The sequence below is a fragment of the Emys orbicularis genome, chromosome 2, assembly GCF_028017835.1.
Source record: "Emys orbicularis isolate rEmyOrb1 chromosome 2, rEmyOrb1.hap1, whole genome shotgun sequence".
In the NCBI taxonomy this organism is placed as follows: domain Eukaryota; kingdom Metazoa; phylum Chordata; order Testudines; family Emydidae; genus Emys; species Emys orbicularis.
In genome coordinates this window covers 270,583,201-270,596,185 of record NC_088684.1, presented here as the reverse complement: position 1 = coordinate 270,596,185, position 12,985 = coordinate 270,583,201, and the positions used below count along the sequence as shown (strand labels likewise).

General features: G+C 39.3%; 1 protein-coding gene across 8 annotated transcripts in view; it reads left to right on the top strand.

The window, feature by feature from the left end:
- PARD3 (par-3 family cell polarity regulator) overlaps positions 1-12,985 on the top strand; it is a 658,895-nt gene that overhangs the window by 517,172 nt on the left and 128,738 nt on the right. The window lies entirely within an intron of this gene.

Genomic DNA, 12,985 nt, shown 5'->3' with positions numbered 1-12,985 from the left:
CGAGAAAGATTACTAGCCATCATCATAGCACAGTATTGACTCAGACAGGTGTACAAAGCTGGTTCACATGTCTCTGCTACCGCCTCTCCATCTTTCCCTGTCAGTGAATCTTCTCAGCCAAGAGTCAAGATCCCTCACTCACCCGAATCTTCCGGCACTTCACCTCAAGGCCTGGCTACTAGATAGCTCTCTGGTATAGAACAAGACTGCTCCCCGGGTGTATTAACAGTTCTGCTTCATAGCAGACGTTCAACAAGGGAAAACTTAATTGCAGAATCTATGCCAATCTATGCCTCCTCTTGAGTCTTGCCTTACACACGTTCTTGGTTACCTGTTCAATTTAAAAACCTCAGGATTATCGTTGAGTTCCATTAAAGTTCACCTAGCTGCTGTCACAGCCTTTCACACGCAGCCCCTATTGAGGGGTTTTCAGTTTTCACCCATCCAACCACAACAAGGTTTATAAACCTGTTCAACCTCTTTCCACCTTGGGGCCTCAACTTAGTCCTCGGAGCACAGAAGAAACCTCCATGATCATGGAACCTATGACGAACTGTTCCCTCCTTCATTTGTCCCTTGACACGACATTCTTCATAGCCATCACCTCGGCTAGGAGGATAGGAGAGCTTGGAGCCTTGATGGCTGCACCCAGTATATAGAGTGTTTCACTGTGGCAAGGTGATGCTTCATTTTCACTATCTCTTCTTTCCCATGGTTTCTTCAGAATTTCACATCAACCAAGAGATTTGCCTGCCGGTGTTCAATCCCATGCCTCACTCTTCCATAGAAGAAATGGGCTTTCATACACTGGACATAAGAAGAGCTCCCAGCTTTTTACATAGATGTGATCTGGCCCATCAGGATTTCACCCAGACTTTTCATCTCAATTGCAGAATGTATGAAAAGACAGTTGATTTCCACCCAAACACTATCCAAATCGGTTACTGCTGCATCTTAAACTGTTACAAAGCCTCAGGGGTTGGCCCTCCTCCGAGACTCATTGCTCATTCCACCAGGGATCAATCTACTTCATTAGCCCTTCTGAAAAACATACCTTTTCCAGACATCTGCAGAGCAGCCACCTGGTCCTCACTACCCACATTTTTCCAGCACTACACTCTTGTGACTGTTCTCAGACCTGACACAGCTGTCAGTGAAGCTGTTCCATGATATGTACTGAATCCTCCTCCTCCTCCTCAGCAACCTTCTCCGTGATGGGGAGACTGCTCAGGAGTCTCCTTAGGTGGAGCACCCATAGGGATGCTACTCGAAGGAGGAGAGATTATTTATCTTGTACAGTAACTGGAGTTCTTTGAGATGCATGTACCTATGTGTGTGTCCCACTACCCACCCTCTTTCCGCTCTGCTTTGGAGTCTCTCTCTTTGGACTTTTTTGGTAGAGAAGGAACTGGAGTGGCAGCAGGTTCACCCCTCCCTATGTATGCTCCTGTTGGGGCATGAGGGTGACTGGGGCACAGGTGTGAACCCACAGACACAGCCAAAAAAACACCTCCAATTAAGAGCACATGGTCATGCACATTTATCCTGATGTGGAGCAGCCACAGGGGGACACGTCTCGAAAAACTCATTCCTGTACAAGGTAGGTAACCTCTTCTTCTTGATGTCTGTATTGTTTGGTTAAATACACCCATAGCTTGCCTTCTTGCAGAGGAGTAGCTCCCTCCACCCTTAGGACTAAATTAACTCTTTTTACCCATATATCAGACATGAGAGAAATATAGACTGAGGTATCTATAATAGTTATATGATGCAGAGTTATTTTCCGTGTTCTTCACAGCTAGATACTTGTTTTTAATAAAAGCTGAAATTCTGATGTAATCTTATGATTCAGAATATGAATGGCCCTCTAAGCATGGGCCTATAGTGCCTGTGTCTTAATCCAGCCTTGGGTCCATTATCTATCTCATCTTGAAAGATCATTGATCGAATGGAACATTTTATCATTCTGGCTATTGCACTTTGATATTAAGTTCAGTTGCTAAATATCTCTAGGTTACTATATTTTTAACCATTAGAAAATTTTAATATTTTATTCCTTCCCCATTCATAAACCCCAAACTGTCTAGAAAATCTTTACACACAATTCACTTGCCAAATTCAATTTTAAAACAGAAGTTGTAAAGTTATATAATTGCAAAAACAATTATAACTCTATAACCCTTTGAACACTACTGTTTGGGAAGATGATGCATTCTGAGCATTTGTCTGGGATGGGGGCAGGCATTGGGAGGAGGAAGAATGTTCTGAACCAGGAAGAGAAGTATATGAAGTAAGTGTTTGTGGTGGGAGTGACGAGAAACGCACTTGGAAAGGGAGAAAGGGCTGTAAAAGAGGGATACTTATTATGAGATGTTAGGGCAGAGTCTTTGGCAGATAAGAGAGTAATGGGAATAAGTGCTTGATTGAGGTTGGGGACCATGCTGGCTGGGTCTTGTCTTCTTCTGCGTTCTAAAGATGTTATTCAATTTTACTGTAATTATTTTTGTACTTGTGTGGATTAGGAGTGATGTGTGCTTGCTCTCACTCTCTATATAAGTATAATATAATTTTATCTTTTTTTGTTTTTGGAAGCATTGACATTTTCGTCCTTTAGTTTGTAAAGGAGATTAAATTTACATAATTCTTCTGTTGTTTGTATACTTGTCTGTGCAAATGTCACCACCAATGGCATCAGTACTGCTCTGGGAATAGTGTCTGTCGACTGCAGCTGTAGAGCCAGAAGGGGGAGCTCCCAACATTGTTTTTTGTGTGTCTTGACTAAATAGATAGTGCATGTTTTTAATAGCATAGCCAAAGAAAATGGAGGGTAGATATTTGGGTCGGGAGAGTATCCTCTGCCAGCTCTTAAGATTTTCTTTATTGCTGCTGTAAGTGATGTGGTAACAAATCCTGTGCTATGCAGGAGGTTGAACTAGATCCTTTACGTCTTTGAATCGATGAAATCCCAGTCTTACTTTGTAAGTTTATTGGGTACTTTCCCAACTTTCCAAAATGAAGACATTGTTAGTACTCAATATACTTGCATAAAAACAAGGATTCAGAGAAAGGGACTGTTCTTTTCGGAAATTCTATGTACTGTAGTGCACCAGAGCTACCTGACAGTAACTGAAAATTGATGTTATAAATGGCTGCTTATGATGTTATGTTGAGCTTCATCCCAGAGTAAATTTTAATGCCATATTATAAACATGTGAAAAACTAAATTTAAACTGGAAATGCTGACGGAGCTCTTAACTACAACAGATTGAACAACCTCCTGCGACAACCATTGTCACTGCTTTATCTACTTGGATAGAAAACTACAAGTAATGGAAGAATAACTAGTGAACTTTTGTCTTATAGAGATAACAATACTAAAATGCTTTCCACTAAACCTACGGTGAAAAGAACCTGTTATGAAGAGTGTTATGCCATATATTTTAAGAGAGTCATTCTGGAGCAGATTTTTAATTTCTTTTGTTAGAATACTCAGTATCCCTATGGAAATATTTTATATGAATTCAGATTTTTTTTAAATATTGAACATAAACAAGACTGTATTTTTAGTGTCTCTCTTTGTTTCCCGGATTTTGAATGCAACACTTCATATGCATATCAGTAATTAAAATAGCCCATTGATATTTTGTCCCAGAGGATTTGGTCATTCCATAAAGGCAGTTTCCTGTATTGTATATTTCCTGAGGGTATGAGAGCCTATACCTCCTACATATAATAAACTTCTCTTCATCTTTCTCTAATGCCATTAAAGCTACAAGCCTTTTGTTGTAAAAGTATACTAATGAATAGAAATGTTACAACAAGAACAGTGTCTTGTGTTTTCCCTTCATCATGCATCATCCATTTTAATTAGACAAAGGGGTAGTGAGCACTGTGACAAGAGTCTGGAATTAAAATCATTAATTGATGTCAAGCTGAAGAGAGACTGCTAACATGACAGCAGGAAAGAAATTAACCTTATTACTTTATTTAGTATATTAGATTATTTAATATTTTTTCCTATGCAAGGTCAATGCACTTTATTTATGATTATGGAAAAGGACAAATGATAAAAACTATGTGAATGTTCATTATTATCTAGCAACGAAACTTGCACAATAAACCCTTTGAAAACTAAAAACAAAAACAAAAAAAATCAAAAGGCATGCACCAAAACATCATAGTTTCTCTTTATAACAGCTTCTTACATATTCTGAATGATCGTCATATACCATATGGTCTGTTTTTAGTTGGCCACATGTGTTAACAAGAGCTATCTGATGGAAAAAGTGCATCTAACAAAATATTACTTTTCTATAGAATAGAGGAAAAATATCAGCATAGCAAAAACTAAACACATTCTCTCCCCCCCCCCCCCCAATGGTGATGGTGATTGGAATAACTGACTCTCTTTGCATCATTGGAAATTTGGACTAATAAGAGTTGACATTTAATGTTAAGCATCTACCTTACTTTTGAGAAGAAAGGATGGCAACAGCATCCTACAGATAATTTGTGACCTGAAAGGTCATAATAAAAGAATAAAGGGAGCGTTATCTTCCAGTAAAGGCCATCTGGAACTATTAAAGTATCAGATGGAGTAAGGGTTGAACAGCAGGACACTCTCCTGGTGTCCTTCCAAATTTCCCAGAGAGACCATAATATTTTTATTGGAAAACACCAACCCCCACCCCCACCAGCCAAATATTTTCATAAAACTGTTTCATCCTACATAAAGAAAAAAAGTAATACTATATACTGTAATATAGAGAGAATTTCTGCTTGGTTTTGTTACATAACCTACTAAGTGTTCACATATATCTTTAAAATAGAACCATACCACATTCAGTTGTAAAGTCTGCTTTTGATTTGGTTTATCCCAATGCTGCCTAACGCTTCTCAGCAGTGATCATCCCCTCTACATCCATATATACAATAGATATTCATTGTTTTCCATAGAAGTGTGAGCCATGGCAAACCTTTTCTGACATCCTGGACATTTTGCATAAAATTCATTAGAGAGTATAAGAAAAAATCAAAATATTAATTTCTCCTTGGTGATCTTTGGGAAGGCATACAGATGTGAGTGATGTTTGTTCTTTTCACCGTAGGTTTAGTGGAAAGCATTTTAGTATTGTTGATTGTATTTTACATAATGCTCATGGGCCTAATGTTATAAGATGGGTGCAGTGTATAAAGTAATTCAGTGGCCATAGTTTTTGCAAAAGAGAACACAGAATTGGAGCATAAGAAGACTGAGCTTTGGCTAATTCTTTGGGCTCATTCCTTCTCCCACTGAAGTCTATGAAACTATTGCCATTAACTTCAGTTGATGCTTAAATTGGGCCATTGGTGGAATGACAATTGCTAAAAACAGTCAGTTTTTTAATAGAACACCTTTTATTTTCTATAAGTACCTTTCATGGTGCACAGAATACTAGATCGTATATTAAAGGTCTACTGTATCTGTGAGTCTAGGCAGTACAATGACTTAGTGCACTCACCCATCTCTGTTGGAAACTTAGGTTCAAATCAAGAATGCATTCTAAAGAGAAATAGAAATCTGAAAGGAATTTTAGGGGAAAATGTTTCTCCCCAAATCTGATGAATTATTGCAGGGACAATGAATTTGCTTTTATTTTTTAATCCAACGTGGCCATACAGCCACATTTTAATACGACATGCCCATTTAAAAAAATAAGAGTCATTCCACTATGTTTATTAACTTATTAAACTAAACTGTGTTTATTGCTGTTGAACTGAACAGCACTGAAAACCCATGAAATCCTCTAGGCTGCACTACAGGAGTCTAACACTTTGTAGCTAGCAGCACTTAAACAGTGTGTTTACTCTAATTCTTAAGGACAGTAGCAATTATCTGAATAATCAAAAGGATACCTGATAGCATATTCACAACATGCAGCATAGGCTCCTTCCACAGTGCTGCTGGAATCTTCGTTTTGTAATAAGTTAAGGGCGCAATCATTTTAACAGGTTACAAGTGACATGGTTCAGGTTGACAATGCCGCAGCTTTTCTGCCCTCACAACTGTGTTTTCATGTTCACAACTAAAAGTGCCCAACCAGGGAAGCAACTTAGGGAACCATTCTGGGAAATTTTGCTATCCCCTGGAGCCCCAGCAACAATTGCACACACCAAAACTGTGGATATTTTTGTTTTTTCTCCTTAGGATTTATGGGATTTCTTATGTAAAACCTGTAATCCCCCACCTCACAGGTCATGCTGGCTTTTTCCATCATGGAGACTTTTTTGTCACTGCAGATTGCTTCATCTTCCAGCGTCAGGATTATGCTGCTTGTCACCCAATGCTGTGGAAGCACAACAGGATAGAAGAGATAACAGCACCCAGGGTGCTCTGAGTAGGTGTCTGAAAAGGAGGCAGAGGTGCATGCAGAATTTGTTGTCCACTTACGTTACCAAATTGAAGATTGAGGAGGAGGCTGTGGGCTAAGCTGAGCTCAGCCTGTTGGCAGGATGATGGTCTAAGTGCCTGAACCAGCAGTTACCAGATGAGACAGCTGTGAATGACCAAGCACATTTCTGACATTCTGTGTGTCTGGCTGGCAAATGGCCTAACAACAGAAATGTGTGAGTGTGCAAGCTGCTGTCCCTCTGCATGATAGAGTTGTCATGGCCCTCTGGAGACTGGCCACAAACACCAAATGCTGTTCCCTGGCAGAGCTCTATGTCTTGGGGAAGATCACAGTTGAAGAAATGGTTCAACAAAGCAAGTGCTACTGACTTGTCTGATTGATAAAAATGGAGCTCCTGATGTAAGCGGGGCAGGGGTTGAACAACACTGCTGGAGCTGCCCAAGTCATGTTCGGATTACTGATGGATCTCATTTTCCACTTCTTTGCACCTTCAATCAGGCCAAAGCACTGAAAGTTTTGCTACTCTGTGGTGGATCACAGGAGCCATTTCCAGGGAGGTAGATATCATTTGGTGTGGCAAGTTTCAAGATGCCAGAACATAAAAGAATTCCTAAGAGACAGACTGCAACATTACTATCCCTTCCCCTCAGCAGGGTTACCAGCTGGGTTTCTGTGCCAACTGCACTTCTTGGCTTTTGACTCCATGCCCAGATTATAAGGATGAGGACATGTTGGCTCAGTTGTGTCAGAGTGGTGCTTCGTATATTTTGGGAGGCTGGAGGGCCAACGCTGAAGAGAAATGACACACATACAGTCATGACTACTTGGTGTTTGCTTCAGAACATCTGTGAATGCAAAGAAGAGCATGCCATGGGATGCTAAAGCTGGCCTCTGAACTCTGTGGTGGCTATTCCTGGCTGTGCTGTGCAGATGAGCTTGAAGCAAATGGAGGGTGAACAGGAATGAGCGCTCCATGCTCCCGCTTCTACAGGGTTTTCCTACTTGACCTTTTTTTCTTTTTGCTTGTATTTAATATATTAATGTATGTCTGTCCATCAGTGCTGTCCATAATAAACTGATTTTGATTAAAATGTTCCTTCCGTAGATTCTGCAGAGATGAATGTTGGCTTAAAAAAATGAATAAAATCCTAAAAAATTCTGCAAGTTCTGCAGACTGTGCAAAATTGTCAAAGTGATATATGGGAGTGTAACTGAGATTATAGTTTTCAGCCATTGATCACAACTGGTAATAATTCTCACCTGTGTCCTCAAGGTACCATTGGAAGCAGGTCTGAGATCTTTGGATGGATGGGTGGGACCCATCATAAGTAGAAGAGTGGTTATGAGACTCAGATAAAGATCAAAGAAGGATACAGAAGAGGGTAATTTCATACACTGACTAGATTGCTGAAAACTAGAAAAAAGGCTTCCATCACCCTGAAAGCAGTATGGACTGCATGAGCTGGCTTACTTGCTGGTACGCCAAGCCCATAAGGCATTTTCCACCAGCAAAGGGGGATCTCTGGCAAGAAACGGCTACAGACCAACCCACCTAATGACCTCTTTACTGGAGGGGGACACTCTGGCAAAAATTGGCCTGAATGCTGGCATCCCATTTGAATGGCACATATATGTTGACAGACTTTCTGTCACTGCCATTGTTTTTTCCTGTTTTGAATCCATTACACAGAAGCAGGCCAATCAGGTGGCCGAAGCAAAGGGAAATTAACTATTATGGGGAAGCTGGTCCAGTGAACTGGCAGTTTCGAGCAGCTTGTCATTTAGCTTCTGTCCTTACATAATGCTACTTCTATCCTTAATAAACACTGCTTCAGTCATCACTGACTTGGAATTGAGACTGTTCAATGCAGATTTTTGTAATTCACTGAGCCTTGGTGGAAGAGGCTAGGATACTGATTATCACTTGGACAATAGTTGAATCTTGGCAGCAGCAGGAGCAACAAATTAAATTGGTGAGGCATGTTGCAGACCTGAAGCAGCAGCCAATCCCATTTCTGCTTTTATGGGAGGACAGTTGTGCCTTCACAACAACAGATCTAGTGCTTATGCCCTGGGTGCTGTGGTTCATTACAGTCTCCCTCCCAGCCTGCTGTGTGCTTGCCACAAACTGTATTCCCACACTGCCCATTAATAAAGACATAGGGTAGAGCTTCCAAAATGCCTAAATCACTAATTTAAAAAGTCCCACAAATGGGATTTAGGCTGCTTTAGGTACTCTTGAAAAATTTACTCCTAGCCAATACTTGAGTTAGGCTTTTCCTCCTCCAATGGCCCGACCAGCTTATCGATCTTGACTCTCATCTGCTGGTATCTCAGATTTGAGTTTTCCACTGTCCACAAATTCAATTTCCTGACATGGGAAGCACTCAGTCCAGTCTCTTGAAAGGAGAACAGATTGTCTGTGGTTGCTGGAGATGTTATTCAAATCCTTCACTTAATTGTACTACACCTTCATGCATTTTTTCTTCGGCGCTGCCGAACGATCATAGAATCATAGACCCATAGGTTTAGAAGAGACCACAAGGGTCATCTAGTCTGCTGGATCTCATTCTCACCAATGTGATCAGAGACTTGCTGATACTCCCTTTGGCTTCATTTGGCTGGAATGGTCTCCTCACTCTAGAAAGTAAGATCTTGATAATTCCTTTTGGGCAAAGTGTATTGTCTGTTTCTCCATAATAGAGATGGGGGCTGATGATCGGGTCAGAGCTATCTGGACAATAGTGTAATTATAAACCTACTTTCAGCTTCCAGGTGACATAGTCAGGTTGATTTCTGACTTAAGTACAGGGAATAAATAGAGTCCCAGGAGTCATAAACAGTGGTACCTACAGAATATGTATCCATACTAATTATGGAGAGGAGAAGAACTAGATGTACCAGTTACAGTGGTATAGTGAGAGGTGCATGTCTACACAACAAAATAACCATGTGCCCAATGACTTGCAGGAAGTCGTGAGTGTGCCAGAGTAGGCCTCTAGCAAGAGTTGTGCAAGCCTAGGGTTCACCGGTGGTTATCCACTTATTAACCACATGCTGTGGTGGCTTGGTAACTGGGTTAGGGGCCTTTATTTCTGTGAAATATCATTTCAAATTAACATAAAATCAAGAGATGATAGGTAGTCTAGTGTCAATGGATCAGCTTGTTAGTGAAAAGTTCTTGGTACAGTTATATGAAGTTCTGTGGCTAATAATGTTGTCATTTAAGTGGTCATCATTAGCCTTTGAAGTTAATGCCCCACAGATGTACATTGAAAGAGTTCACACCTTTCCCCATGCCATGGTTTCAGATTGTCTGCCGCCTCAGAAATACAGCAGTGCATCAGTTGACATTTTCAAGCCCATCTTTACAACCAAATTGGCTTAGAAACTTGTTGTGTTTTTAATATAAAAGTTCAGATTCTTTTTAATGCAGAAAAGTTAGTCAGTGTTTGCAAAATGCCTTGAAGATGAAAAGGATTATATAAATGCTAAGCATTATTTTTATTATTGTTGTTAAATCCATTAGAAATCTGTAGGCAGGCCCTAAATCTTCAGAATTAACTGATTTAAAATGCCAGACACAGGCATTTTTATTGTCCCATGTCATAACTAAATTACATTCAGCAGTTGTCAGTCTACTATCTTTTGGATGTATATCCACATCACAGAACTGCTGCGTGACGGTCCGTCTCTTCTCCTAAGGCAGGATTTAAATAGCAGGAGTGAGAAACACTGGTGGGGATGAAACAATGTCAGAGACTGCTTGGCTCTAGCCCCTGCTGCACTGTATGTTTTCATTAATGTATACATGCACATACATATTTTAATCCCTTCCAAAATGTTGTAAACTCTAAATTTGCCATACGTATATTTACTTAATGAAATGCATAGAAATCAGGTGAGTGGAGAGCTCCTATACCAAGCAAGAAACCAAAAAGGTTTAAAAAAATTTAAAAAGCCTGTTGAAGCATTAACTTCTAGAGCTGGTTATTTAGCCCCACATGCATAAAGACATTTCAGAGTTCAGAGTGGTTTAAATCATAGACATTATAGCACAAAGCGTCCTTTGGGGCAATAGCCAGCATTCTTCATGAAAATGTGTTTAAATATTTCGTTCTTGTCATAGAATTCCTTTAGATTTGCAGACACAAAATAATGTTAAAACATATTGTGTCCCAAAGAAGACTGTAAGCCAAAACAGTATTTTAAACATTATTTTAAAAATGTGTTATTTAAACAAGACTGGATAAATTTTTAACATCTGAAAGTGATAGCAGTGTGTATAGTAGGCCTGTTTTTCTTTTTGTTCAATCTTAAAGCACAGAAAAGTAATTTAAAAAACATTTTGTGGGTCAGTAGAAAGGAGCCTCCCAAAACTTTAACCTTAGAATTATGCTGTGTGTTAAACATTACTGATTGTAAATGGCAATTGAATACTTGGGGTATAATTCACAGTAAAACTGCTGCTTCAATTTATATGGTATTCAGGCTTGAATCTAATTTTTAACTCTGTGTATTATAAGATGGATAAAAGTTGTTCTCTTTTGCCAAAGAGAGCAGGACAAGAGGCAGTGGGTTCAAGCTATAGCATAGCATATTTAGATTAAATTTAGGACCTTGCGGACCCTACTAATCCTATGATTCTATAATTCTATATATGGATAATAGGATATATGTTACTAATTAATTATAGGTAATATTCTACAAACTAGTCTGGATACTACCATAATTATTGGCATAACACCTTACTTTATCAATCCTCAGCCATAGGAGAAGGGATAAACACTGTGTGTTGAACCATATGCAGCTATGTGAACTATGATACTGCATTGCTGCAAAAACATGAATGGCCCATGACCATATGAATGGCAGACTGAACAGATGAATGACAGACTATCATTAAGAATAGATGAAACTTTGCAAAGTACATTTTGCCAGGATGTAGATGGCTGTGATATTCATGGGCAAACCATGGCTAAATTCACCAGAATGGCAATGTGATATTCATTGTAACATTAGGGATGATCTCACCAGTTGGGTAGGAATGATTCATAATCATCACATGTAAAAATCTTATCAGGCATAGTTTGGACTGACCAATACACATTTTAGTTCATGCCATTTATAGTTAAATTGTCAATTTTCATGCACTAAAAGGTTGGCTGCCTGCAATATTCGAAATATTTGTTCAGTCAAGGCAATATCAACTAAAGCTTCTAGGATGTGATGAAACGATGGCTCTTGAAACTGCAAATTAAATGCCAGAACCTACCAGTACCTGACCTTCCTTATTTATTTTTCTGTTCAGATAGCAGTAATATCAACAGATGGTACAGAAGCCCCCAAAATACAATTAACATAGAACTTCAAAATAGAAATGCAATCTTCAGCTAAAGCAGGTCATTTTCAGGCTTGGGTCCCTTGTGTTTATACTTTGTGTATTATAGATAGAACCCAGTATAGTTAAGGTTACAAACAATTTGAATCACAACCACCTATTCTTTGAATTATGGGACAGTGAAAAATATGTATTTTCCCCACTGTGTCACAAGTTGTCATCACACTATTTTTAACAGGCATACAGCAAAAACAGTGGAAGTTTGAAACTTGTTTTGGACATAATTCTCGTGGAAAACTAGTTCCTTTGCTTATTTGAAAAATATGTTTAATCTGAGAAAAATTAGGAGCATTTGAAAAGAGGAAATTGAATCATTTCAGTAAAAAGTGCCCTTAACTCTCTGGGTGTCCTTTCAGAGATGTATTGGAAGCTGATTGCCTCTAGATTTTCTGTTTTCCTTAAAATCAAACGGGAAAAAAACCCTAATATTAATACAAACATTACATTGAAAAATAAAACTTTCAAAAAATGAATGAATTACAAAAGTTAACTTGCTCTGGTAATGTTCACTTGATCATGTTGCACTTATGTGTATTTTCTGTTTTTTCTTAACTGAAAATCACAACCTATTGCTTTTTATTTGTATGCCATAAAATCTATTGGAGTCCAGATTCACTCCAAAGTGAATTTGAGTGTAGAGTCTTATCGCAATATCTAGTGCTGGAAAGACCACTTGAAAGAACAGACTGAGCCTGCACAAACTTTCCATGACAACGTTAGGATAGGTGAGTGGATTGTAAGCAGGTGACTCCTACCTAAAAGAGTGGATAGCCCTGGCTGGGAAGAGAGGTATGGACAGGCACTTATTTTGTGTGAGGAATCAGTGCTTTCACCAAACATCTATGGAGTTAAACAGTAATGAAACCTGTCCCTCCCCACCCTTGGCATATATAATTCCCACCTTTAGTTAATTCAGGTGAACTTTTCTGAGGGCTTGTCTACATGACCCCCCCAGTTCGGACTACAGGAAAGTGAACTGCAGCATGCACTAGCATGCTACACTGTAACTCCCTCATGTGGACGCTACAAATGCAAACTAGAAGGTACATAGTTTGGGTTAATGTATTCCTGTTTAAAAAGAGCTACATTAACATGAACCTAGATATCTTTTAGTTCACACCCACAGCATCCACACAGGGGAGTTTCAGCGCAGCACATTAGCACCCACTGCAATTCACACCCCTGTAGTCCG